The sequence below is a fragment of the Dendrobates tinctorius genome, unplaced genomic scaffold, assembly GCF_039654945.1.
Source record: "Dendrobates tinctorius isolate UK_male_01 unplaced genomic scaffold, ASM3965494v1 ptg000293l, whole genome shotgun sequence".
Taxonomy (NCBI): domain Eukaryota; kingdom Metazoa; phylum Chordata; class Amphibia; order Anura; family Dendrobatidae; genus Dendrobates; species Dendrobates tinctorius.
Genome location: NW_027361960.1, coordinates 21632822 through 21660391, shown reverse-complemented (window position 1 = coordinate 21660391; position 27570 = coordinate 21632822).

Here is a 27570-nt window from a genome sequence, read left to right as displayed (position 1 = left end):
CATCACACTCCCTAGGAGGAAGGTAATGCCACTATGGCGACCGTACTCCTGGGGGCGCCACAAGTGCACTGATGCCCAGCCACTGCTAGCTGATTCTGCTGGTACATTGACCCAGACCACTACATTCCCCTTCCACTCTACACAGCCAGAATCTGACCCTGATGAAACTCAGGTTCCCCTTCCCGCATACTATACCACCTTATACGGTGACAAGGAGGAAGGTGCAGATGAAAGTGCAGGTTCCTTGAGCAGGTGGGGGGCATACTCATAGGCAACGCACTGACACAGGGCCCCTCATAGTACGCAAAAGTGTCTCTGCCGGTGGGAGGGCCCACCCGCTGTCAGACACACCACCGTACTATGAGGGGCCCTGTGCTAGTACCGTCGCCAATGAGTGGACCCCCCCTGCTTGCTCAGGATCACAGCACTTGCAAAGTTGAAATACTTACCTCTCCCTGCTCCACCGCCGTGACATCTTCCACGTTTCCTGACAGTGACATTCTGGTCAAAGAGTGCGATGACATCACGTCTGTACGCCCTCTGCCTAAACAGTCCAAGTGCAGTGAGATGGAAGAAGGGAACGACGAGGAGTCCAGACTAATACAGGGATTCTCTAGCGAGGAGACTTATTTAATTGTTTTCAATGTTCGAACAGCTATTTTTGGGGAGCACTATACTCTGGAGAATGATATATGAGGCACACCATACAGTGGAGCATTCCAAAGGTGGACATCAGACACTGGAGCAGCATTTACAGGGCCCATTATGCACTGGAGCATTAGAAATGGGGCCCATTATATATGGAGCATTATTTGGGCCCATAACACAGTGGAGCTTCATCCATGGGGACCAAAATATACTGTAGCATTATGTGGAGCTCATCATATACTGTTTCAAACATTATATGGAACCAATGATTCTGTATGGAGAAATATATGGGCCTCATTACTCTGTATAGCGCACTATACGGTGGCCTTAAAACTGTATGGAGTAATATACTGTCCGTTTTTGGAGCTATTGGAGAATTTAAAATGGATATCAGTCATGAGATGTAAGAAGTGAAGTATTTTTCATTGTACAATACCGCTATTTCTCTGCCGTATCAGAGGATCATGAATTGTGGCATGTGTTAAAGGAGCCCATTGACACTCTTTGGCCCTGGGCCCACGAAAATATGGAGCCAGCCCTACCCCCCCACAACTTTAGCCAAATAACCCCCAGTTTTAAATGCCTAACTATTATTATAAAGTAAATTAAGGTTGACAAGTTTAAGTAATAAGAATTGATGTTTTTGGCATTAAAATGGGTACTGTAGGTGTGTTTCCTGTCCTCCACTCACTGCTGACTTTTCTTCCCCATTGACTTGCATTGGGTTTCGTGTTTCAGTCGACCTTCGACTTTTCACGATAATCGGCCGATTTTGTTCGACCCGACTTTTGAGAAAGTCGGGTTTCGTGAAACCTGACTCGACCCTAAAAAAGGCAAAGTCGCTCATCTCTAGTAATGGCACCTGTTTGAACTTGTTATCAGTATGAAAGAAACTTGTCCACAACCTCAACCAGTCACATGCCAAACTCCACTATGGTGAACACCAAAAAGCTGTCAAAGGATACCAGAAACAAAATTGTAGCCCTGCACCAGGTTGGGAAGACTGAATCTGCAATAGACAAGCAGCTTGGTTTGATGACATCAACTGTGGGAGTAATAAGAACAAAATGGAAGTCATACAAGACCACTGATAATATCCCTCGATCTGGGGCTTCACGCATGATCTCACCCCTTGGGGTCAAAATGATCACAACAACGGTGAGCAAAAATCCCAGAACCACACGAGGGGACCTAGTAAAAGACCTGCATATAGCTGGGACCACTATAACAAAGGCTGCCATCAGTAACACACTACACTGCCAGGAACTCAGATCCTGCAGTGCCAGACATGTCCCCTGCTTAAGCCAGTACATGTCTGGGCCCATCTGAAGTTTGCTAGAGAGCATTTGGATTATTCAGAAGAGTATTGGGAGAATGTCATATGTTCTGATGAAACCAAAGTAGAAATGTTTGGTAGAAACAAAACTTGTCGTGTTTGGAGGAGACAGAATGCTGAGTTGCATCCAAAGAACAATATACCTACTGTGAAGCATGGGGGTGGCAACATCATGCTTTGTGGCTGTTTCTTTGCAAAGGGACCAGGACGACTGATACGTGTACATGAAAGAATGAATGGGGCCATGTATCGTGAGATTTTGAGTGCAAACCTCTTTCCATCAGCAAAGGCATTGAATATGAAACGTGGATTGGTCTTTCAGTATGATAATTATCGCAAGCACACCACCAGGGCAATGAAGGAGTGGCTTCATAAGAAGCATTTGAAGGCCCTGGAGTGACCTAGCCAGTCTCCAGATCTCAACCCCATAGAAAACCTTTGGAGGGATTTGAAAGTCTGTGTTGCCCAGCAACAGGCCCAAAACATCACTTCTGTAGAGGAGATCTGCATGGAGGAATGGGCCAACATACCACCAAGAATGTGTGCCAACCTTGTGAAGATTTGAAGAAAATGATTGACCTCTGTCATTGCCATCAAAGGAAATGTGATAAAATATTAATATGAACTTTTGTTAATAACCAAATACTTATTTTCCATCATAATTTGAAAAATAAATCTTGCCACATCAGACAAGGTGATTTTCTGGATTTGTTTTCTCATTTTGACTCTCATAGTTGTGGTCTACCTATGATGTCAATTACAGGCCTCTCTCATCTCTTTAAGTGGGAGAACTTGCGCAATTGGTGGCTGACTAAATACTTTTTTCCCCCACTGCAAGTGTTCCCCTTGTTTATCTATCCCATCTGTCAGTTATAGTGGGGACCGACCAGCGAATACCCCGTCCTTTCCTAAGCAGGGCTTACTGCTAGTGTCAGGCAATGATTAGGTATATTACTCGGTGATAGGTGCGGAACCTATATATGGACGCTTAGGGCAGACAAGGTGACATTCCCCATTTCCCTAGTATTGGGCTCCCTTCCTCTTATCCATTTGGGTTGCACTTAGTCTTTTCTACACTGTGTGTGACACTGTACTGTGTGTGATCTTAAAGTGGAGGAAGAGGAGCAGAGGACACTTGATGCAGCACTTGCCATCTACTGAAGCACATATTATTTTTTGCCCTCGTCTACAAAGCGTACCACTGTGTGGCTGCCAACGAAAGGGAGTGGCGTAACCTGTCCAGTACCAGAAGTTGTAAAAATGCAGCAAAACAAACCTTCTCATTTCTCATATCTTACCTGTCTCACAACCCTAAACAGCTATTCAGTACTTTCAAATCTCTTCTCTGTAAACCAGCTCCCCCTCCCTCTCCTCTCAACTCAGCTGGACTTTGCCTCACCACCAGGAAACTTAACCCAATAATGTCCCACCTCAATCCAAACCTTACCACAGTCTTCATCCAAAGACTAACCCACCTCTTCACCTTGTCACTTACAACTAGGGACTTCCTGTCATGATTCAAACATACCTCGATTGCACCCAACCTCAAAAAGCGCTCCCTTGACCCATCCTCCGTGTCTAGCAAATCTCCCCATCTCACTTCTCCCCTATGCATCCAAACTACTGGAACAACATGTCCATTTTGAATTGTCAACCCACTTCTCCTTTTGCTGCTTTTCTAGCCTGTACCCGTCTGTTCGTATCTGACTGTGCTCTTCTGTCCATCAGCCTGTCCAGATCACAACTACCAGTACCTGTATAACACCCAGTTCAGCCCGCACCTGCCAGTGCTTTTCTGTTCCTTTGCTCGTCCCATCTGCACCCATGGTTCCAGTTTCCCTACAGTGCCTGCCTGCATTCTTCATCCCTCCTTTGGGCCGTAACACCCTACCCACTCTTGGGGGTCAACTGCCACCCTCTGTAAGTCAGCCCTAGATTAGCACCTGGTGCCACCTCTTTGTCCCTCCTTTGGTCGCAGTTTTCACCTGCTGCCACTTGTCTGAGTTGTTATTTGGTAGGCCACCAAGCTACGCTCCTCCAGGCTTCTTGAGGGATACGGCACTGTGGTTCTACTAAGTTGCTCATTACAGTCTCCATCTGCTGGGTTGGCTGGAGTGAAAGAGGTGTTGGTCCCCATTATACTAGTTCTACTCTATTGCAAATGACGCCACTTCATTGGTGTCTGCCATTAATTTTTGGAAATGTGTAAACTCCTGGTTGGGTTTCCTTCATGTGTGTTGCCTGTAGCAGTAGGCCTCCAAGACCAGTAGGACTCCAATAACTTTGAGACAACTACCAGTGTTACTACTAACCTTACATTTTTCTGACCATAGTAATCTGTGAAAATGATATTTGTGCACCTGAGTGTAGCTGAGAATGAAAGCAGGTGGAGCTGTTGCATGTAGTATCACAGCAGGCCTACACTGATCCCTCCTCCACCTCATCTTAATTCTAAGTTCAATTGAAAGCTGGAAATGCTGGCCCAGACCCTGATACCGCATGCATGGTTGATTGCTGCTGTGCCATTCTAAAATTTGTACTGTGGGTGAACTGAGGCCGCTTTCCTAATGTTTGCCCCTAATTTGATGTACAGTATTTTGGCAGCTTTTGGGAACTTTTAAGAGTGCTGTGAATGCATTTGGTTTTTGCCTCCCATTGACTCCATTGGCGTTCGACGAATATTCGACAAATAAATCGTTGAATATTGCAAAATTGCCAATCGTCAATCGTAATCCAAACTGAACATTGAAAAATTTGCTCATCTCTGGACATTGTCCTGCATAAAAATCATCATTTTTTTGAAAGTCACAGACTTGTTCCTATGACACTACTTGAAGAATGTGTCTTCTAAAATTTAGTAGAGTACATCTTCAACCCAAAAAGGTCCAACTAGCTCATATTTAATAATATCATCTCAAAGAAGTATCTCACCTCCATCTTGCTGTCATCTAAGGCCTCTTTCACACATCAGTTTTTTGCCGTCAGGCGCGATCCGGCTTTTTTTTGTAAAACCGGATCCAGCAAAATGCAATGCCGGATCCAGTTTTTCCCCATTGACTTGCATTAGCGCCGGATCGCGCCGGATGGCATTGCGTTTCATCCGTTTTTTGCCGGATCCGGCTACTTGTCTCATTCCGGCGTCTGGAAAAAACGGCTACTGTAACATTTTTTGTCTCCGGCGAAAAAGCCGGAAGCGCCGGATCCGACGCTTCCGGCTTTTTGCTACAATGAAAGTCTATGGGTGCCGGAATGCGCCGGATCCAGAAAAAGACGGATCCAGCCACCGGATCCGTTTTTTTAAGTCTGCGCATGCTCAGATCCAATTGGCCAGCCCCCAGGAAACAGATATAACCTGCTAGACGGATACAGCAGAAAAACGGATCCATTTCTACAGTTCTCCAAAATTTATGCCGGATCCGTTTTTTCTAAAAATAGCCGTATCCTGCCTGACGGCAAAAAAACTGATGTGTGAAAGTAGCCTAAGTCAAAGTGGGGGCCCATCCTTCTTGTCCATCAAAATGCACTTTCATCTTGTCACCTCATAAAATCTTTGAAAAATCTGTCTTTCGGAAGATCTGGCTAGTCCCGTGTTTGAGACTCTTAAATGAGGCTCCATGGACTTTATTTGCATATTCGTATTTCCCGGGGAGCAATGCACCTAGGATTTCACCTAGGCCAGTTTCCTACTCCACACTGATGAGGGGCAATACCCCGAAACAGCTGTCTGTGGATGGATACCATGTTTTGGCATAGGTGGTATCCTTCGCTGGAGAATGCCCTTCCCGTGGTTGTTCCTTCCCGGGGAAAGACCTGGCTAGTCATTGCTTGCGTTGAGAAACATGTGATGGTGTCTCCGCGGCTTGTGTTTTGCATGTTTTTACATATTTCCCATAAGGGATGGGAGCATTGCTCTAGAATCACTGTGTTGAGAAACATATGATGGTGTCTCCGCAGTGTTGGATGTTGATCTCCATGAGTTCATTCATCCTCATTTTTCACAGTCTTCTACTAGGTATTGCTCCTACTGGCCAGTTTCCTACTCAACACTGATGAGGGGCAATACCTTGAAACAGCTGTCTGTGGATGGCTACCATATTTTGGCATAGGTGGTTTCCTTCATTGGAGACTGCCCTTCCCGTGGTTGTTCCTTCCCGGGGAAAGACCTGGCTAGTCATTGTTTGCGTTGAGAAACATGTGATGGTGTCTCCGTGGCTTGTGTTTTGCATGTTTTTACATATTTCCCATAAGGGATGGGAGCATTGTTCTAGAATCACTGCATTGAGAAACATGTGATGGTGTCTCCACAGTGTTCGATGTTGATCTCCATGAGTTCATTCATCATAATTTTTCACAGACTTGTTCCTATGACACTGCTTGAAGAATGTGTCTTCTAAAATTTAGTAGAGTACATCTTCAACCCAAAAAGGTCCAACTAGCTCATATTTAATAATATAATCTCAAAGAAGTATCTTACCTCCATCTTGCTGTCATCTAAGTCGAAGTGGGGGCCCATCTTTCTTGTCCATCAAGATGCACTTTCATCTTGTCACCTCATAAAATCTTTGAAAAATCTGTCTTTCGGAAGATCTGGCTAGTCCCGTGTTTGAGACTCTTAAATGAGGCTCCATGGATTTTATTTTCATATTCGTATTTCCCAGGGAGCAATGCACCTAGGATTTCATTGTGATTGAGCGCCTTTGCCGGCTGCCGCAGTGTTTTCTTTGACTGGTCTCCCTGAGGTCAGTGATTGTTACGTGATGTTGGTCTACTAGGCATTGCTCCCACCTAGCCAGAATCCTACTCCACACTGATGAGGGGCAAAACCTGTCTGTGGATGGATACCTGGCCTTGGTATTTCCCTTGTCATATCTGTAAACTCGTAAAGAGCTGGATATTGACTTAAAGGGCCACTTAATATGGTGGTAATGATGGTTTCCGAAAGGAGCCACTCCTTGGCTGGGTCCTTCCCTGGAGGAAGATCTGGCTAGTACTGTGTTTGAGACTCTTAAATGAGGCTCCACGGACTTTATCTGCATATTTTGATATTTCTTGACCTAGTCTTGACATTTCAACTTCTGTGTCTTGTTCAGTGGTGGTTGGATTTCAGTCTTCCATACCTCTGAGCACTGAATCCGGTCACCTCACTTTTGATTCTTCTCAAAACTTTGGCAGTTAATGTGCATCTTTCTTTCACAACACACTTTTTTGGACCCTGTTGAAAATTTGCAACAATACTTTTGCTGGTTCTGAGATCACACCCCAATAACTTATCAATTCCTTTTGTAAGACTTTTAACAATATTTTACTTTTCAGAGTCAGTTACATATTTCGTTTGGTCCATTTTGCCTGAGGAAAACAAGCTGCTTAATAATTCTGCACACCTTGATAAAGAGTGTGGTATCCTTAGGTTTCACTCTTCCACATTACACAAATATACTTTACCTGATATGCTTCATCCAATAAGCATTCAAGTTTATACAACTTGAAGTTGGAAAATCTGCATAAAAATGATTACATGATCAAAATATTCACTTGCCCAATATTTGTGCATACAGTATATGTATGTATATATAGATACTATAGATGAGTGAGCACTAAAATGCTTGAATGCTCAGTACTCGAACCAAGCAACTCATAATGCTCAAATTGTTATTGCAAGTAACGAGTATAATGGGAGTCAATGGGAAATCCGAGCATTTTTCCAGCAGACCCTACAAAAAGGTCTGGGGGCAATGTAAATGTTGAAATGGATGAAAAAAGTGCTGAATGGAAGGAGAACAGCTTGGCAAAGCCCCTGGAAGCATCTCTGACTCCCAGATCACTGCTACTTTAGAAACTGACAAAACATTCAAAATCAATGAGAAATTGGAGTTAAAAAAAAACTGCTAAGAAACATTTTTTCCTGTATAATAACTTGCATATAAAGATACATTTTGAAAGATTTAAAAAAAATATATAATTTATGTATACCAAAATTGATTTTTTTTTATTAAAAAAATAGAAATTTCAGTGTAATTAATGAAGGAAGAAAGAACTGCCAAAATTAAAGACTCAGATGCATCCTGTATTAGATTTAAAGGAGGACCTCATGCACATTCTGTTCAAATTGTCATGTAGTGGTACTTATAGACTCATAAAGGCAAGGCACTAAGAGCAAATCCTGTCCCAAATTAGAAGCAGGGTCATCCATACCCCCTTGAAGGCACCAACATTAGTACCTCATTCAAATATTTTGAGCAAAATATAGTTTTGGTACTCTTCCACTCATAAAAGTATGGGACACTGCAAAGCCTGCTGAAAAATACAAGCAGGGTCATCCATACAGCCTTGTAGGCACCAACTGTAGTACCTCATTCAAGTATTTTGACCAAAGCATATTGTTGTACTTCTCTACTCATAAAAGTTCTGTACAGTGCAAAACCTACCAAAAATTAGAAGCAGGGTCATCATACAACCTTGAAGGCACCAACTGTAGTACCTCATTCAAATATTTTAAGCAAAGTATATTTGTGGTTCTCCTGCACTCCTAAAAGTTCTGCACAGTGCAAAGCCTTATGAAAACTACAATCAAGGTCATCTATACACCCTTGAAGACAACTGGGCAGCCTCATTAAAATATTAAGAAAGTATAGACCTGTAGCCAATTTTGTTTTTATTTTCAAACCAAAGAAAGTTCACACAAAGCAAGTTCTACAGTACATATGACAATAGTCAATTTTTTGGCCAAAAATATTTTGTGAATGGTAAAAGGCCAAGCTGTTTTTAAAAATTTTAACCAATTTTAAATTTACACAAAGCATGCTAAACTATGTGGATGAATCATTGAATCCATTTAAATATTTGGAAGCTTTAATGTAGTTTAACCCCTTAACAACTGCCAATACACATTAAAACAGTGGTTGTTAAGGGTACTTATTCCCTCATCACCATTTTAAAATGGCGATGGTGAATAAGGGAAAAGCGCCGCTTGGTGATGGCGATTCCTGCGGGTGTCAGCTGTACATGAGGTTTTTGCCACCGTTCAGAGCCAATTAACCCCTTAAATACCACTGTCAATCATGACAACAGTATTTAAGCTGTTACAAGGGGGTCACAAAACCAGCAAAGTAACCATTGGACCCCTGCGATGAAAATCACAGGTCCCGATGGTTACCTTACCATGGCACCCTGAGGTCGTGTGATGATCTCAGGGTATGGTGGTCTGTGAGATCCTGCTCTAAGCTAGCTCTCACAGGCACAGTCAGTGATACAATGACAGTCTCACACACTGCAGTGCATGACTACAGCGGTGAATGTGACCAGTGATTAAAATAACAATTAAAATAACATATGCAAAAAAATACCAAAAAAGTGCACGCAAATCACAAAAATCCATTTTGCCTCTCAAAATGCAGCTTTTCTGAAAAAGCAAAAATAAACTGAACAGTGCAAAAATAAGAACTACGCCTGTACTGCTGTTTATTTGTTCATTCTACCTCCCAAAAATCTGAATGAGGCTTGGCTAACATTTATCCTGCACTCTTCACTGAGCGCTTATGTTTGGGTTTCCATGTAAATTCCCTAAATCTGTGATTTAAACAAAACTCCAGACGGAACCACTCACTTATGAGACAGATGAAGACTGGTCTGTGTTCCAGCAGTGTCCCATCATTTTAGGTGTCTTTTTAGCGCACAAGTATGGATGACCACAGATCTGTGCACACCTAAAATGATGGATACCACAGGAGCTGACGCCAAATAGAGTGCGAAGTGTCTCCATCTGCCTCATGGTGGGTGATTCCATTGGGAGTTTCATCCAAATTGCATTTTTGTGGAATTTACATGGAAACTTCGACATAAGGGCTCTGCGTAGAACACAAGAATGTGTTCCCACCTTATACTGGAAGCGATTGAAAAATATTATGTACCCCAAAATGTTACCAAAAAAATGTTAATTTATCCTGCACAATACCAGCCCCCACTCAGGTGCATCATCTGTCACTGGAACTATAGTGGGTTCACATGCTACTGGTTGACCAAAGACTCTGGAAAAGTGACATGACTCCCACCCCCTCAAATAAAATCCAGTTGATTCTGAACTCCTTCTGAGTCCCACTGTGCCTAAACCACAGTAAGTGGCCACATATTTGGCATTATTGTGATGGATAGAAGGCACTTAATTTATGGCTACGCATCACCAGAGGCACAAGTTGGTAACAATGTATGGGGGTACTACAATATAGGGGGGTTTTACACTGTATGGGGACACAATGTATGGATACTAGTTTTGCAATTTTCCAGAAAAAAGCCTGGTATGGATGTTACAAAATAATGCTGCAGCAGTAGATGAGTTCATTAAGAGGTGCAGTTTCGACAATGGGGAATTAAGTTTTTTTTCTGCTGTTCTGGCACCTCCTGGGCTCTGCAAATATCACCTGCAAACTATTCTAGCAAAATATGTGCTCCAAAAGCCAAGTAGCGCTCCATACTTCTCAGTCCTAATGTGTAGCCTAACGGTAATTTCTGACAAAATATAGGGCAGCACCACATTCAGGAGAAATTACACAATAAATTGTGGGATCTAGTTTCACCTGTAAACCCTTGTGTACCTTACAAATAAGCAGCCAATACAAAAAATAAATTTTTACCACTAAAACGTCATATTTCCACATATTTTCATAATTCTGTGAGGCACTTATGGGTTACAAATACTCACTACATATGCAGATAAATTCCTTGAAGGGTCTTGATGGGGTCAGTTGTGGGGGTTTTCTGCTGTTTTTACATGTCAGAGGCTCTTCAAATGTGACATGACATTCACAATCTATCCCAGGCAAATAGTGCTCTTTCCTTTTATAGCCCTGCCATGTACCCAAGCAGAAGTTTTTGACCACACATGGGGTATAGTCTTGTTTGGGACAAATTGCACAACAAATTATGGGGTTCATTTTCTTTTATTATCCATTTTGTGAAAATAATTACAATTTTCAATATGACAACCTAATGTTATCATAAACGATGTAGTACTTGTGGGTTCAAAATGCACACTGGTAGTAGTTTCCAAAATGGGGTTATTTGTCAGGGGTTTCCACTGTTTAAGCACATCAGGGGTCCTCAAACACAACATGGCTTCCTGTCATGATCCCAGTGTGGGTTTGACTCAGACACATGGGGTTAATGTCTTCAACCAGTGCTGATGACTGGCATTTCTGGGGTTAAAGGTTGTGATCCCAGTGCAGCCTTACCTGCACACCTGGGGCTATGATTGTGGCCTCTCCCTGGTTCTGGGAGAGGCTTCTTATAGCCTCAGGACGCTCCCATCCCCGTCAGTTATACTTTCGCCCTTGGCATTGTGTGGTGACCCCTGAGTGTGTTTGTGCTGTGTTCTGGTTGCTTGATTCTCTGTGTACGACTTGGTCTGTTTTCTGGATATTGCTTTGGATTCTGGTTGGTACCTTCTATGTCTGTTTGGTTTTGACTTCTGCTTGGCCCTGACTATCCGTTCTGTCTCATCCCTGGTACTTTACTGATATCTCTGTGTATGACCTCCATTTTGCCTGACTCTGAGTATTTCTGTATAGTTTCCTGCCATCTCTGAAAGCAGGACGCTAAGCCCTGCCCCCTTGCAGTCACATGACCATAGGTCCTGTGACTGCTTGCTAAACTTCAGCGTCCACAGGTCCTGTGTATCTGTACTTTCTGGCTGTACCTGACCCCGGGCCCCCTTACAGTGTGGGTGAGTCCCTGCTCAGCGGAGTCTGCACGCCAGTGCTGACAGGATCCTGACATTAGAACTGACCGTTAAGTTTTTGGCGTTTAATTTCTTTCTCTGCTGAGAAATATGGGTCCCATACAATCTCTTGCTGAGCAAATGAAAAATCTGAGTCAGATGTTTCAGGGTTTACCTCTGGAGCAGCAAGCTCTGGCTCGTTCTCAACAGCAGGTTTCTGATACAGTGCGGGGGGCTTTAGCTGTTGGGTCTCTGGGGCTGGGGTGAGTGATGTTGTTTTGGTGTCCCCAGAACCACCTGTTAAACTGCCTGATTTCTTTTCTGGGAACAAAAAAGAGTTCAGGGTCTTCATGGAGGGGTGCAAACTCTTCTTTAGTTTGAGGCCACGTTCCTCTGGGGATGAGAGTCAGAAGGTTGGGGTCATTATGTATCTGTTAAGAGGGTCCCCACAAGCTTGGTCTTTCTCCCTCCCACTGCCCCTGAGAGAGTGTCTGTGAATGCGTTTTTTGAGGCCCTCGGGCACATATATGATGAGCCGGACCGAGTGCGATTGGCAGACGACATGATGATGAGTGTCTGTCAGGGGAAACACTTGGCTGAGTGGTTTTGTACAGAATTCCACCGCTGGGCCACAGAGGTCTCTTGGGACGACAACGCACTCCGAGGACTCTTTCGCAGAGGCTTGTCCGAGCAGTTACAGGATGCCTTGGCATTACATCCCCCACCTAACTCACTCGAGGACGCCATGACCCAGGCCGTCCAGATGGACCACAGGCTGCGGGCCAGGGGGGTGATGCAGGCGGAGACTCCATTGTTCTCTAGTGGAAAAGAGACTTTCTGTGCCCATGGACGTAGGGGCTCTCTCCCTGAAGGAAAAGGAGAGACAACGCCGGAGAGAAAAGCAGTTATGCTTCTACTGTGGTAAAACCGGACATTGGAAAAGGGAGTGTCCTGATTGTCCATCCTCAACCCGGTCGACGGGAAATGACTAGGTCTGGGAAGTCAGCAGGGAGACTACTCAGACCCTCAGGTACCCTTTTCCTCATTTTCTAAGGTGTTGCTTCATGTGGAACTGTTAGTGGACGATTGTTGTTTTCCCCCTACAGCTTTCATGGACAGCAGATGATCCGCAGATCATCCATCAATCTCATTGACTCCCAATTGGTCACACGCTGTAAGATAGGAACAGTTAGACTTAAGGTTTCGATCAAAGTGGTGGCCATTGACTCCTCCCCCTCACTAAAGAAGGAATTCTCTTTATGTCTGACTTGTTTTTGCTCAAAGTGGGCGCTACCCATGTGGAAAATTTAAGTTGTTTGGTTCTGGACAATCTACCAGCAGGATTGGTGTTGGGCATGCCCTGGTTACAACGCCATAACCCAGTCATTAACTGGAAAACGGGGGAGATTTTTCAGTGGGGGTTTAATAATTCGATGTTATGTGATAAGTCTGCACTATTGGTTGAACCTGTTAAATCTGTATCTGTGTCATCTGTCGAGCTAGAAGGTATTCCGGAGTACCTGAAAGAATTCGAAGATGTGTTCTCTGAAAGCAAGGCCGAGACGTTACCGCCACATAGACCCTTTGACTGCGCTATCGAGTTGGTCCCGGGGGCTAAATTGCCTAAAGCCCGTCTGTTTAATTTATTTGGCCCTGAGCGTTTGGCCATGAAAGATTACATTGCTGAGAGTCTTCGCAAAGGACACATACGTCCCTCAGTCTCACCTGTGGCGGCAGGGGTTTTTTTTGTAAAGAAAAAAGATAGTGGTCTACGTCCCTGCCTCGATTTTCGTGAGCTCAACAAGATTACTGTACGAAATATGTACCCCCTTCCATTGATTCACGATTTGTGCATCCAACTTTCAGGGGCAAAATGGTTCTCCAAACTGGATCTCCGGGGGGCATAAAATTTGATAAGGGTCCGGGAGGGGGATGAATGGAAAACCGCGATCCTCACGACCGAGGGACTGTTTGAAAATTTAGTCATGCCGTTTGGTCTTACCAATGCCCCAGCCATATTTCAGAATTTCATCAACGTGGTATTCTCAAATCTCATTGGTCGTTTTGTTGTCATTTACTTAGACGATATTCTGATATACTCTCCCGACAGTCAATCTCATCTGAATCTTGTACGAACCGTTCTCCAAAGACTGAGGGAAAATCATCTGTATGCCAAATTGGAGAAATGTGTGTTTTTTGTTCAAGAATTGTCTTTTTTGGGATTAATTGTGTCCTGTGAGGGTTTTCGCATGGACCCCAAGAAGGTGCAGGCCATTGCGGATTGGGTGCAACCCCGAGACCTTAAGGGTCTTCAGCACTTCTTGGGGTTCGCCAATTATTACCGCAAATTTATTCGGGGGTTTTCACAGGTGGTCAAACCACTCACAGATCTTACTTGTAAAGGAAGCTTTATGTCTGCTCCCGTGTTAGTACAGCCAGATCCGTCCAAACCATTCATCATGGAAGTGGACGCCTCTGAGGTGGGGGTGGGGACGGTGTTGTCCCCAGGGCCTGCCACTCTAACCAACCTCAGGCAATGTGTTTTCTTTTCCAAGAAGTTCTCTGCTACGGAAAGAAATTACGACGTAGGCAATAGAGAGCTTCTTGCGGTCAAATTGGCGTTTGAAGAATGGAGGCACTTTTTGGAGGGGGCCAGTCACCCGGTTACGGTGATCACGGATCAAAAAAATTTGTCATACATTGAGTCTGCTAAAAGACTAACCCCAGACAGGCCCGTTGGTCACTTTTTTTTCCCGTTTTCAGTTTACGATTACATTTTGTCCAGGGTCTAAGAATGTCAAGGTTGACGCCTTATCGTGCAGTTTTCAGCCGGTGTCGCCCCCTGAGCCACCATCCTCCATTCTTGATCCTGGGGTTGTGATAGCAGAGGTCTAGCCTGAGTTGGAACGGGAGATTCAGGGGGCCCAGTCGTGGGCCCCGGCAGCCAAGCCGGACGGGAAGTTGTTTGTCCCAGAGCAACTTCGCCTGAAACTCTTGCAGGAGTTCCATGAATCCAAGCTGAGTGCTCACCCTGGTATTTCAGCCACACGTCTGGCGGTGGCTAGGATCTTTTGGTGGCCTACCCTTGGTTCTGACATAAAAAAATTCATTGCTGGTTGTGGGGTCTGCACTCATTCTAAAAGCTCTCATAGCCGGCTGGCAGGGGAGCTGATGCCCTTGGCAGTGCCCAAAAGACCATGGACTCATTTATCCATGGATTTTGTTACCAATCTCCCTCCATCTAAGGGTAATACAGTGATATGGGTAGTGGTGGACAGGTTTTCTAAGCAGGCTCATTTTGTACCCCTGTCCGCACTACCATCAGCTGAGACGTTGTCCAGGTTGTTTGTGCAGCATGTGATCCGGTTGCATGGGGTGCCCCTGAATGTAGTGTCTGATCGTGGTGTGCAGTTTGTGGCTAAGTTTTGGCGTGCTTTCTGCAAAAAATTATGTCTCTGTCCTTTTCGTCTGCATACCGTCCTGAGAGCAATGGTCAGACGGAACGCACTAACCAGTCCCTGGAACAGATCCTCAGGTGTCTAACCTCTGCTAGACAGAATGACTGGTGCGATGCACTGCCGTTGGCTGAATTTGCCTTCAATAGTCGGGTAAGTCAATCCACGGGTATGACTCCTTTTTTGATCAATTATGGGTTCAGTCCTCATTTTGGTGAGTTTCTTGTCTGGACTCGGGGTGTCCCGGGGCTGAGGGATCTGTTCAGCGATTACAGAATACATGGGCAGAAGTTCAGCAGAGTATATCTAGGTCTCAGGGCAGGTAAAAGTTTTTCGCGGACAGGAAACGAACAACAGGGCATACATTTCAGGTTGGAGACAAGGTTTTGCTCTCCACGTGAAACATTAAGTTGAAGGTTCCTTCAGCCAAGTTGGGGCCCAAAGTCATTGGCCCATACAAGATTGTGGAGAAAATCAATCCAGTGGCATATGGGCTGTGGGTTCCACCCTCTTTCAAGATCCCTAACGTCTTCCACAAATCTCTACTGAAATCTTTTGAAGCAGTCTGTGGAGACTCTGAGTCCGCTGCTTCTCCTGTTTTGGTCGAGGGGCAGGTGGAGTACGAGGTTGGTCAAATCATAGATTCCAGGTTGGTACGGTGGTCGGTACAGTACCTGGTTCATTGGAAGGGGTATGGACCAGAAGACAGGTCCTGGGTACGGGCCCGGTTGATGCATGCTGATCGCCTGGTGCGGGCTTTCCATGCTAAGTACCCAGGCAAGCCTGGGGGTCCAGAGGATTTTATGCTGTTTAGGCACATCAGGGGCTCTCCAAACACGACATGGTGTCTGCTCTCGATACCAGCCAATTTTATGTTCTCTTCAGAGCCCTGTCATGCACCAAAACAATAGTTTTACCCCTCATATGGGGTATCTTCATACTCAGGAGATATTGCAAAACAATTTCTAGTGTCCAGTTTTTCCTGTTATCCTTGTGAAAGTAAAATAATAGTTGCTAAAAGATAATTTTTGCGGAAAAAATTAGATTTTTTTATGTTCACAGATCACCACACATCTAGATAAGTTCCTTGAGGGGTCCAGTTTCCAAAATCGAGTCACCTGTGTGGGGGTTTCTACTGTTTAGGCACATCATGAGCTCTCCAAACACGACATAAGGTCCACTCTCAATTCCAGCCAATTTTGTGTTCAAAAAGTCAAACGTTGCTCCATCTCTTCCGTGCCCTGCTGTGCGCTCAAACAGTGGTTTATTCTCACATATGGGGTATCTGCGTACTCAGGAGAAATTGCACAACATTTTCTCTTGTTCACCTTGTGAAAATAAAAAAAAATTCAGTCTAAAGTAAAATTTTTGTTTTAAAAATGTAAATGTTCATTTTTTCCATCCAAATTCCATTAATTCATGTGAAGAGCCTGAAGGGTTAATAAACTACTTAGATGTAGTTTTGATGACTTTCAACAATGGAGATTTTAGAATGATGTCTACTTTGGGTATTTTCTGTCATATAAGCCATCCAAAGTCACTACAAATGTGATGTGGTCGCTAAAATAATGGTTTTGTAAGTTTTGTTGGAAAAATGGGAAATAGCTTGTCAGTTTTTAACCCTTCTAAGTTTCTAACAAAAAAAAATTATGCTTCAGAGATTGCACTGATGTAAATTAGACATGTCGGAAATTTAATTTATTAACTATTTTGTTGTGACATAACTCTGATTTAAGGGCATAAAAATTAAAAGTTTGAAAATTGCAAAATTTTCAAAATTTTTGCCAAATTCATAAATAAACACAAGTCATATTGAAGAAATTTTACCTCCATCATGAAGTACAATATGCCATGAAAAATCAATCTCAGAATCAGTGGGTTACATTGAAGCGTTCCAGAGTTATTACCACAAAAAATGACACTGGACAGAATTGTAATCCATAGACCATCAGACCACAGCTTCCTTCTTTCTGGGATCACACTCACTGCATACCAGGATGTTGCACCTCTTTTTTGAGGAATGTTACCCTGGTTCCAACCATCAGGTCTTGCAGCCTTCAAGACAAGTGTTCTGTCTCCCCTGACCAATGGTTGAATGAGATGTGATGCCCCGCAGTCTGCTCACCAGTGCCTGGATCCTGGCTTTCCCATTCGCTGTCCTGAAGTACCCCAGTGGTAAAAAATGCAGCTTGGGGTGGGGCCTTGGCGGTCTCAGGAAAAGAGCTGGATCTGGCCCACAGGTTTCTGCAACCTCTGCTGTTGCACCAGCTTCCTCTGGCACCAATATTCCTCCAGTCACTTCCTCAGGAGTCTTGCATTGTTCTGCCACCTTTGTTGTCCACTAAGCACGTTATACTGTATGGATGACTAAGTGAATACAGCAAACATTTTTAACTTTTTGGGAATGTTATATACCACAGAAATGTACCCCAGACCACGAAATAGTGTATGGGTGAGAAACTTAACCCAGAAAAAAAGTTACCCTTTTTTGGAGTGATATTTATCACAGTAGTGTACCCCAGACAATGGAATACTGTATGGATTAGTAATTTTAACTCAGAAAAATGTTTAAATGCTTTTTGAAAGTGTTTTATAACACCAAAACGTACAACAGACCACAAAATTGTGTAAGGATAAGGATTTGAAGCCAGAAACATTTTTAAACAGTTTTTGGAAGTGTTTGATACAACAGAAATGTACCACACACCATGGGATACTGTACGGGTGAGTAATTGAACCCAATAAAATGTAAATGCTTTTCTGGAGTAATAGATCTCACAGTAATGTACCCCAGACCACGGGATACTATGTGGCTGAGAAATTAAATTCAGCCAAAAATTTTTACGCTTTTTTGGAGTGTTAAATATCACAAAATGTACCCAAGAGCACGGAAAACACTCTGGGTGAGTAATTTAATCTACAAAACATTTTCAACACTTTTTGGAGTGTTATACAACACTAAAATGTATCACAAAGCACATAATACTCAGAGGATCGCACAATATATTAATTTTTTCACAAAAGAAATGAACTACCACATCTATATTTTTGCAAGGGACTGCACAGCTCTATTATCTGTCTACAGACTGTATTCAGCCTCTGTCACTTCTACTGCAACTCTCTCATCCTCTTGACTAAATGCAGAATGTGTGTGATACAAACAGAAAAGTAAAACAATTACCCCTTAGAAGGGCTGTTAGTATGATGGCTCAGCTTCAGCACCAGTTTCAACACTACAGGACTCTGATTCATTATACTGTGCACACACAGGCCTGGACAAGCATTCTCTCCCTCCAATACGAAGTGTCACAGAGCTGTGCAATGGCGTCAGTGTGCCGAGCCGGGCAGCGTCTGTCCTTTTATAACCACTGATGATGTCACACTGCTAGCCAATCACAGTAATGCCACTACTAAGATGGCTACACCATTAATGTTACTATCTGTCAATCCCCGTAAGCTGTGTAACTGGTGCCAAATATGTGGGGCGGGGATTTGAATTTTAAATTGAGCACTGCCCAAAGCTGCCAACTAATGAGCATAGCCGAGCACTGAGATATTCGAGTGATATCTGAGTATCGCTGAGCACGTTCGCTCATCCCTAATAAATACATATGTTAGGTCGAGTGAAAGTGCCTATTCACATTGCAGCTAAATGTGTTAAGTTTGTGATACTACACTGATTAATACATTAAAATCATTTTAATTTAATGATCTTTCCGGGAATCTGACAAAGTTTGTATTGATGGCTTGAAATATTTTTGAACAGACTTTGAGGTATTAAAAGACATGAAATCATTTAGACTATCAAATATGAGCTTTGACTTTCTTTTTATATTTGACCAAATTTTTTTGTTTCCTGTTTTGGACAAGTGACTAGCAGCATGAGTTATGCGTCATTACAGAACTGCATTTTTTTTCTACTAATCTGAAAATCTAGAGAGTATTTAATCTTTTGCTTCAATGCACACTGATTACCATAACCTAATAAATCACTACAAGCTTAATATGTTCCTGCAGCATTGTTGATTGACTTATTGTGCCACTCTTGCTTATAGCTGCATGAATGCACAGTGAGAGACACATTATTATATTTAACAGGAAGTCTGATTTTCTGCAAAATTGGTAATATAACCTGATTGCTTGTTCAAATTTATATTCAACTATTGTTTTAGCTAAAGCTGACTTTGGAGTAAATGTGTATCTATTTAACTTCTCATTTGCACAGTTTTTTGCAAAAATTTTTTTGAGAAATTCTGCTTTTAAAATGATGGTTGCTCTGTATTTTTAATATTTATTTTGAATTCACACTGAAATTAATAATTCAGGGAATCTTTACTCTTTATTTTCATTCACTTGCTTTTTTACTTCTCAACAGTCCTAATTTATGTAAGCTCCAGTGTAGTAATACCACCTGTCTTTGTCTAAGGCCTACTTCACCCGTCAGTGTCTCTGGTATGTGTAGACACAATCAAGTGAATGGGTCTGTGCAAATGTACATGTTTTCACATGGATCATGCATCCGTGTGCAGAATGCGTAGACATGTCCATGCACACTGATGCCACATGGAAGACATCCATGGATGATTTGGTGAGCGGTCACATTGCTGGTACACACTGAGCTGAGCATGAGAAGCACTGTCTGTGGCCGGCAGTAACCTCAATAACATCACCACCGGTATCACACAGCTGTGTTTTTAATCTCAGCTCAGCATGTTCTTGCTGGTGTGTTGAGCGGTCACCAAACCATCCGGATTGTCGTGTGACATGGGCATTAATGGATTACCGGCAGGAAGGTGAGTATAACATTGCTTTTTTTAGTGAATGAATGGGTAAAAGAGAGTGGGGAGAGTTTATTTCAATTGTCTGTGTCTTTATTACATTTGCCTATAGGGTTATTAATAGGGATGTCTGATAGCCACATCTCCATTACTAACCTCTAGACTTGATGTTAGCAAACATAAAACAGCAGACATCAATGTCACAAATATTACCCCACTTGCCACTTCTCCAAGTGGGAATAGTGGAGGCTAAGCACCAGAATTGGTTCATCTAATGGATGCCCAATTTTTGGGGCAGCGGAGGAGTGATGCTCTTAGTCTGGGAGGGGGCCTATTGGCCCCTTCATAGGCTATTAAATCAATCAGCTTGCAACTGTCTGTTTAGCCTTTTCTGGATAGTAAATATATTGGGGACGCTATGTAATTTTTTGGGGGGAGGTCTCCCCTAAAATAACCAGCAAAGGCTTAGCAAACAGCTGTGAGCTGATATTAATAGCCTTGGAACCTTTATGGCTATTGGCCCCTTTCCAGAATATTATCAGCCCACAGCCATCCGCTTTACCTCTGCTAGTTAGGAGAATTGCAGGGGACCCCATACTTTTTTTATTTAATTATTTATTTCATACACAGATAGTGAGTGCTGACTCCAAATCCCATCAGCGTCACCTGGTCTAGCTGATCGCAGGGAGACCAGGTGACAATTATGAGAGCTGCATTTAGCACCTCGCGCCTAGGAACAGAGCTAATAGTACTTCTTTTCCCTGGTGCCAGTACATGTCACACAGAAACAGCACAAGGACGACACACAGATGCCTTATGTATGCCACACGTATGTTGCAAATTGACATGAATACCACTGGTACTGGTTTTTCCAGTACCAGAAATATCAGGATATGGGAAGGCGGTCTTATATGAATTACAAAATTCAGCTATTTTATGACATGGTCATTTTCCTTTTTTTAGGTTTTGTTTGTTCTTCCAAGAGCTAATTTTTTTTTTTATTTTTCAGTCAATATAGTCATGTGAGAGCTTGTTTCATTCTACCACACAGTGCACGGGAATACAGGAGAAAACTTGAAAGTGCATTGAAATTGCCAACAATTTCAGTGTCAAAATTGTATTTTGGGTTTCTTATTTACTGAGTTCATTATTAAACTGACCTGGCAATATGATTCTACATGTGAATACGAGTACATTATAGTTTTTTTTTATTTAAGTGGTTATAGATATTCGGAAATTTGTAAAACAAAATGTTTTGCTTTTGTTGCCATTTTCTGATGCTATCATTTTTCAGGCTATGGGGCTATGTGATGGCTTATTTTTTGTGCCCTGAGCTGATGTTTCAATGATACCATTTTGGGGGAGATATGATGTTTTGATCGCCTCTAGTGCAATTTTGAAGCAACTAAAAATCTTAATTTTGGCATTTTGTTTTTTCTCTCATTATGCCATTTATCAATCACATCCATTTAATTTATATTTTGGCAGATCAGACTTTTACAAATGCAGCAATACCAAATATGTACACTCCTTTCATATACTGAAAAACTTTTTTTCTCACTTTTTACTGTATTTAATAGTCCCTATAACCCCATTCCAACCTTAGACGTATGGTTACGTCTAATTTTGGCTCTCTGTTTCCTGTGGGCTCCAGAAATTAGCCCACAACTTTTCTGCTTTAGCATGTAGACAACCAGAATAGTGATGCTGATGATGGCATCATCAGCGCTAACCATCTTAGCAGCCATTTCAAAACTGTGCACAGGTCTTTCATATGTGCCCACTCGACTAGTGTGATTTGCACTACTTACGTACTGTGTTGGCCCAGGCTATGTAAAAGGACATGCTGTACCAGGGCTCATTGCTGCTGCCAGAGTCACTGCAACATGTGCAGAGTGGAATTTCACAGTGTTGGACCATCGCAAATCAAATGGTTAACCAGTTAGTCAAAAGACCTCTGTAGCGATGCAAGTCGATGACCTGCGGTGTACGATCACTTGCAGCACCATATCCAGGGTGGGATAGTGGTGTAGAGGTGCAGAAACTGCTGTACCACCAGGTTGAGGAAGTGAGCCATGCAAGGCATAGGTGTGAGATTGCCCTGGTGTAGGGTCGCCACCAGGTTTGCACCGTTATCACATAGGACCTTCCCTGGCTTCGGGTTCAGTGGAGACAGCCATTGTTTTAACTCGGCCTGGATAGCTGTCCACAACTCTTGATCTGTGTGTTTGTGATCTCCAAGGCATATTAATTTGAACACTGTCTGATTTCTGTGAGCCATCTGTCATGATTAGAGATGAGCGACTTTGCCTTTTTTCATGACTGATATCCATTTTAAATTCTCCAATAGCTCCAAAAACGGACATTATATTACTCCATACAGTATTATGGCCACCGCATAGTGCATTCTACAGAGTAATGAGGCCCATATATTTCTCCATACAGAATCATTGGTCCCATATAATGTTTGAAACAGTATATGATGAACTGCACATAATGCTACAGTATATGATGGACCCCATGGATGAAGCTCCACTGTGTTATGGGCCCAAATAATGCTCCATATATAATGGACCCCATTTCTAATGCTCCAGTGCATAATGGGCCCTGTAAATGCTGCTCCAGTGTCTTATGTCCACCTTTGGAATGCTCCAGTGTATGGTGGGCCTCATATATCATTCTCCAGAGTATAGTGCTCCCCAAAAATAGCTGTCCCAACATTGAAAACAATTAAATAAGTCTCCTCGCTAGGTAATCCCTGTACTAGTCTGGACTCCTCGTCGTCCCCATCTTCCATCTCACTGCACTTGGACTGTTTAGCCAGAGGGCGTACAGACGTGATGTCATTGCGCTCTCTGACCAGAATGTCACTGTCAGGAAACGCGGAAGAACGTCACGGTGGTGGAGCAGGGAGAGGTAAGTATTTCAATTTTGCAAGTGCTGTGATCCTTAGCAAGCAGGGGGGGCCCAGTCGGCGACGGCACTGGCACAGGGCCCCTCATAGTACGGCGGTGTGTCTGACGGCGGGTGGGCTCTCCCACCGGCAGAGACACTTTTGCATACTATGAGGGGCCCTGTGCCAGTGCTGTCGCCCATGAGTATGCCCCCCCACCTGCTCGAGGAACCTGTACTTTCATCTGCACCTTCCTCTTTGTCACCGTGTAAGGTGGTATAGTATGCGGGAAGGGGAACCTGAGTTTCATCAGGGTCAGATTCTGGCTGTGTAGAGTGCGAGGGGAATGTAGTGGTCTGGGTCAATGTACCAGCAGAATCATCTAGCAGTGGCTGGGCATCAGTGCACTTGTGGCGCCCCCAGGAGTACTGTCGCCACAGAGGCATTACCTTCCTCCTAGGGAGTGTGTTGTCATGCTTGGGAGCAACACAGTTCCCAGTCCAGGCCAGAAGGGAGACCTCTGAACCTGACTGCTGAGGAGCTGCTCTCTGTGGTCGGGATGAGGTAAGATAGGGCAGTCTGTGAAGGGAAGGGGAAGTGTGTGGACGTGAGAAGGGGAGCTGGAGGATGAGCAGAGTTAAGGCTCACTCCTAGCTGGAGCGCATGGTCGGGATTCCGGTCTCTGAGTTTGTAGGGACACTGACGGTCCTGCAGCAGAAACAGGAGGAAATAGCAGCTGTAAATGCTCTGTTCCCAACTAAGGCTCGGAGGCCCAGCAGCGACGTGTGTGAGCCAGAAGGAAAAGGCTATGGCTGCCTGCCATACGAGAAAGTTCCAAAAGAGAGTCAACAGGGGGAACTTCAGTGAACTCAGCACAGCGAGTCCCTCAGATAAGCGCTAGAACGGAGGCCACAATACCTATCTGCAGAGCGAGAATTCCTAATTTGCTTCCAGGCTGACCAACTCCTTCTCCATCTGTACTCTGGTCCTGGACGGCACTTACCAAGTACAGGTAAAGGAACTGCACGACTGTGTCTGTCATCTTTCTCCTGCTCCTGGCGCATGGCTCTGCTCCATCCTGCACTGCACACATCTACCAACTCTTTCATCTCCCCTGCGACTATGGCCCTACCTGTGCAGGGCTTTTACATCTTAGCTGCACCACAACATCTGTCCCAGAGAAGCGACACTGCAGCATGGGTCAATCTGATCAGAAACCACAGGTGGTGTCACGTATCATTCACCTATAAACGTTATTCACCCCTTTGCATTGATACCCAGGGCCACGGAATGGGTCATCACCATGAATGTGACACATCCCTCTGAGACACTGGCCCGGTACCGATTAACCCCATTGCCCTGGCTGGCCACCCACACTCCATGTCAGATTCATCTTGGACTGGGGAATTCACGATTTGACTTGATAACCCATGCATGGTATGATAGAAAGAGCTACATGGACTAATGTGAAGTGTGGCCTGCTGCATCATTCACTTTTGGTGGAGGTGAAGGACACAAGGAAAGGGGTTCTTCCTGACCAGGAGCCAGCACTTGACGACTCAGTGCTTGCATTTTTTGAAACTTCAGAAGAGGAGGGCATATTAGCTGGAGGCAATGTAAGCCAAAACTAGTTCCCGATGCTCCGGCTTTAAAAGCGGTTAACCGACTCCCAGAAAAGGTAGCCTTCCAGGCTTTCTGGAGCCAGACCATGACACAGGCTCAAGACCTCCTGCCTTAGCTGCTATTGTGCTTTTGCCACTAAGAGCAGATGCACCACCACCATCAGCACCAGCTGGCCCCCCCACGCCCACGTCCGTGGCCTCTTCCACCAAATTTCAAAATGTTGCAGAAAATGAACCCAAAATAACATCAGATATATGGTACTGTATCAGAAGCGTACAGCTCTATACAGTCAAAGGATGATTGTCAATCTCCCTGTATATACCATCAGTCACACAGAGACGCTCACAGGCTCAGTATGGATTAGACAAGAATATAAAAAGTAGAAAAAGTGTACAGTATCATCAGATATCAGGTATATATAGTATAGTTTAAACATTCTAAATCTCCGTAGAAATTTCAGGAGGCAGACACAGACGCTCTCAGGCTCAGTATGGATTACAACACAATATAAAAAGCCGTAAAACGGTAATGGATCTGAAGAGTACAGCTGTACACAGTGTAGGGATCATTGTTGTCAATCTCAGTATTTATTACGAGTATTTATTTGAGTCAGAAAATAACTCTCACTTGGTCAGTTTGGATTAAACCAGAATATAAAAAGCAGTAAATGGGTAATGTATCACAAGTAGTGTAGAGCGATACCATCCGATATCGTGAAATATTGGATCGGATTGGATCGGACCGATACCAAAAAAGTATCGGGTATCGCCGATTCCGATACCGGAAGCCCCATTCAAGTCAATGGGACAGAAATATCGGAATAAAAAAACCCTTTCTTTCCTTGTAGGTTAATTCTACATGAAGAAAAACAACTAAGAATAATGTAGAATGTATTGGGGGAGGTGGAGGAGACAGTAAAGGCATAGAGGTTTAGCCCAATCAAATGGAATAGCAGGAATAATTTTTTTTTTTAAAGACGTTCGGAGTTACAAAGACATTGACTATGTTAACCTTTTTTATATTTTGTCAGATATGTATGTTTCACTACCTCCATGCTCTTCACCTTCTTTTTTTACTTCTCCCACACTTTCTCCTTCATCATCCTCAGCAGCAGCAGCATCTTTTTCATCAACTTCTTCTTCACCTTATTCATCTTCTTCTTCTTCACCTTCTTCCTATTATTCTTTTCGTTTACATTCTTCATATTCTTCTTATTCAACTATTATTCTTCTTCATATTCTACTTCTTCATCTTCTTCTTCATCATATTCTTATTTGTGACAGGCATTCCTGTAGTTGTTATCTATAAAAGTTTGAAGATTACACCTTCCGTTCTGCCTGTCACAAAAGATGTACAACAGGATTTGTCCGCGTTCAGTTTGCCCTGCAGCAGCAGGCATTTTCCAGGGGCACCACGAGGAGGAACGGACTCACCCCCATACACTGCTTAGTCTTCTTCTGCTTATAATTTAGATAATATCTTTTGCTCTGATTTTTAGTCTTATGCTTAATGTTCTTCTGCTTTTGGTTCTTCTGATTTTGTTCTTCTGCTTCTTGGTCTTCTCTCTTGTTGTTCTGCATCTTGGTGGTTGTCTTCATGTTCTTTGTCCTCTTGGTCATCTTCTTCAGGGTCATCTTTTTGGTCTTCTTCGGTGTGGCCTTCAGGGTCGTCGTCTTCATTGTCGTCATCAGGGAGATCCAGAGTGAGAACCAAAAACCATTTCCACAAGTTTGAACTTGGAAAAGTTGCAGAAGGTACAAGAAGGCTGAGGAACAGCCGAAAATCTGCTGACGGTACCGGAACCCGGATGGGTAGCAGAAAGAACAAGAGCAAATGGAACTAGCGAGGACCAGCTGATGGTGCTGGAAACCGGAGGGGCAGCAGAAGGAACAAGAGCCAATGGCACAACCGTGGACCAGCTGACGGTGCTGGAACCCGGATACTAAGCAGGAGGTACCTGTGCTAGAAAGCACTACCAAGGACCAGCAGACGTTGCTGGAACTCGGATACCGAGAAGGAGGTAACTAGGCCAAAGGCTCTGCCTGGAACCAGCTGATGGTGCGGGAACCTGGATGGGTAGCAGAAGCTACAAGAGTCAATGGAACTACCGAGACCCAGCTACGGTGCTGGAACCCGGAGGGGCAGCAGAAGGAACAAGAGCCAACGGCACTACCGAGGACCAGCTGACGGTGCTGGAACCCGGTTACTGAGCAGGAGGTACCTGTGCTAGAAAGCACTACCAAGGACCAGCAGACGTTGCTGGAACTCAGATTCCGAGAAGGAGGCACCTAGGCCAAAGGCTCTGCCTGGAACCAGCTGACAGTCCTGGAACCCGGATGGGTAGCAGAATCTACAAGAGTCAATGGAACTAGCGAGGACCAGCTGACGGTGCTGGAACCCGGAGGGGCAGCACAATGAACAAGAGCCAATGGCACTACCGAGGACCAGCTGACGGTGCTGGAACCTGGTTACTAAGCAGGAGGTACCTGTGCTAGAAAGCATTACCAAGGACCAGCTGACATTGCTGGAACTCGGATACCGAGAAGGAGGCACCTCAGCCAAAGGCACTGCCGAGAATCAGCTGATGGTGCGGGAACCCGGAGGGGTAGCAGAAACTACCCCTGACAAACAACGTTGCAAGGCCGCGAGCCGGCCGCAGCTACTGAAACCCACAGGCCTACAGGGGGTGCTTGTCCTATTGGCACTACGGAACCAGCCTTTATTACCAGAACTCGGCTAACCTGACCGCAACACGACTGGACAATGTTTTGGTAGCAAAGTGACGTTGACACTACCCGGAAACAGCAGGCGTGCTGGAACCAGAATGGGCAGGAGGAAGTGCCCATGCCAAAGACACTTCTGAGCAGCAACTGACGATTTTGGAGCCCAGGGTCAATCAGGGTGTAGGCTGATGCCTAATTTCATCAAGTTTAATATGTGTTGTTGACTACTACTGATTTTAACCGTGCTCCAATTAGGCCTCTGGCTCCAGTGTCTCTAGTATTTACCCTGGCCTCCAACACTGCCAGTTGCTGCTCAAAAGTGCGGTCTGCACAATCAACACTTGTTCCTGTGTTACTGGGGTTCTGTAATGTCAGTTGATCCCCTGATGCGTGTCCGGCAATGTC